The sequence below is a fragment of the Elephantulus edwardii genome, unplaced genomic scaffold, assembly GCF_000299155.1.
Source record: "Elephantulus edwardii isolate Elephantulus edwardi_28Jun2011 unplaced genomic scaffold, EleEdw1.0 scaffold00145, whole genome shotgun sequence".
In the NCBI taxonomy this organism is placed as follows: domain Eukaryota; kingdom Metazoa; phylum Chordata; class Mammalia; order Macroscelidea; family Macroscelididae; genus Elephantulus; species Elephantulus edwardii.
Window position 1 is genome coordinate 2,186,575 of NW_006399895.1, and position 2,386 is coordinate 2,188,960.

The following is a 2,386-nucleotide window of genomic DNA, read 5'->3' on the forward strand; positions in this document are numbered from 1 at the left end:
CACACCACATCATACCACACTGCACCACACCATATCATACCACACTGCACCGTACCACACCACACCACACCACACTACACCACACCACACCATATCACACTGCACCACACCACACACCTGTGTGGGCTTGCACAGGGGGATCAGTGGCTTTGCTGACTCCTCCCTGCACATGGCCTGCACCAACTTCCCTCTTTATTCTGATTCAGCCTGTCTTCATCATCTGTTCTGTTATCTCTGTCCCTCTGCCTCTCTCAACCCCATTGCTTCTCTTGTCTCCCTCCATCCTTCCCTTCCACATTCTGTCCACTCACATTCTCTCTACTTTACTCTTCTCTCCAGACGGCACACAGTCCATCTCACATTTTCTCTCACACTCACATTCTCTCTCTCTCTCTCTCTCTCACACACACACACACACAGAATGAGAATCTTTCTCTGTTTCTGTCTTACTTAATCCGTGCGTTTCTCAGCTACAAAATTCCCTTTCTCCCCAGCATCACACCCTCTTCCTTGTAACTCTTTCTGGCTCCCTCTACCCCCTATCTCTGGAACTCTGCCTCTCTTCTCTGCTTACTCTTTTTCATACACAGACAAATGTTGACTTGTACCTTGAGGCCAGTCCACATCAAGCAACACCACCATCTTCCACTTCTATTCCCATCATCCCAAACAAGCAAGTCCAGACTCAGGCCTGTGCTCAAGTCTACTGTGACAGTAACTAGAAGGGCATCACAGTAGGAGCTGGTGGACTCGAACTGTTTGTCTTCAGGTTTGCAATGCAGCTTCTTGCCACTAGGCCACCAGAGCTCCCTAGTAGCTAGTAATAATAAACAACTGCTGTTATGTGCAGTTGAGTTGATTATAGCTTCTAGCGCCCTTATGAACAATAGCTCTGAAGCCTGCCCTATCCTGAGCCAGTCTCATTATCTCTGACACACTTGACTCCATTGCCACAACCATTGTAAGTCACTCCATCTCATCCAGGGTCCTCCTCCTCTCCTGCTTTTGAGTTCTTGTTATATGCTAAAGGAGTCCTGGTGGTGGAATAGGTTACTTATTGGGCTAGTAACCGGAAGATCAGAAGTTCAAATCCAGGGTGCAGTGTGCTCTCATTAAGACTTATAACCATGCAAACCTGATGGAGGGTCGTCCTGCGTTGGAACCAGCTTAATGACAGTGTGTTTGATTTTCTAGTGTTGTGGAATATGCCAAACATGTCTCCAGGCATTGAATATATTTAATGTTAACTGTGGTGCTGGAGAAGAGTATAGAACATACTATGGACTGCTAAGAGAACAAACAGGTTTGTTCTAGAGAGGGTGAGGCCAGGCTGCTCCTTGGAGGCAGGGATTCTGAAGTTTTGTCTGACATACTTTGGACATGTTGCAAAGAGGAATCAGTCCTAGGAGAGGGATGTCATGCTTGGGAGGGTGGAGGGACAGTGTAAGAGAGGAAGATCCTCGATGAGATAGATTCATTCAGTGATGGAGGCAATGGAGGTAGGTGTGTCTGAGTTAATAAAATTGGCACAGGATAGAGCAGGGTTTAGGGCTGTTGTACATAGGTTGCTATGAGCCTCAGGCAACTCGACAGCACTTAACAACAGCAACTAGTTTCATTACATCTTCTAGCATATCAGACAGGGAGCTCTGGTAGACTAGTAGCAAGGAATTGGGCACATGGCTGGAACTTACCAGCTGGTCCATGGGAGAAAGCTGGACAGTCTGACCCCATGCGATTTACAGCCTCTGAGAAACAGCTGGAGGGTCAGTTATGAGCTGGCTTCGATTCAATGGTTCATAACAACAGTGACATCATAAGATAGATATTATTATTGTATTGATTTATCCATTATACTAGTGAAGAAACCAAGGCTCGAATAACTTGTCTAAGGTTATACAAGTGTTAAGTCTGAAGCAAGATAACTCCAATGATACCAAAGTCAGAATACTGACATTTTTATTCAAACCTTTTCAACTGAGTTCAGTCCATGTAACGTAAGGAGGCACTGTGTACAATCTCCCCTAACTTGGTCTTGCATCCTCCCCAGCTCGTCTCGTACCCTTCCTCACTTTTCACTTAGGTCCCTGGGTGGTGAAATCAGTTTGTGTTTGATACAAACCTCAAAGTTGGTAGATCTAATCCATTCTATGGTGCCTTTAAAAAAAGGCTTGGCAAAATGCTTTATCCAACATGGCAACCAGGAACACTCCATGGAGAGGTTATCCTCTATAATATGTAGAACAGAATCAACTCAATTGCAATGGATTTTGTTTCCTTTCCCTTTGTATTCTAGGAAATTGAAGCTGTGGGAAGCTCCCCCTGTGTCTACCATGCTGTGTCCAGTCACCTGGACTGGCTTCCTCCTCTGACCAATGAGTCAACT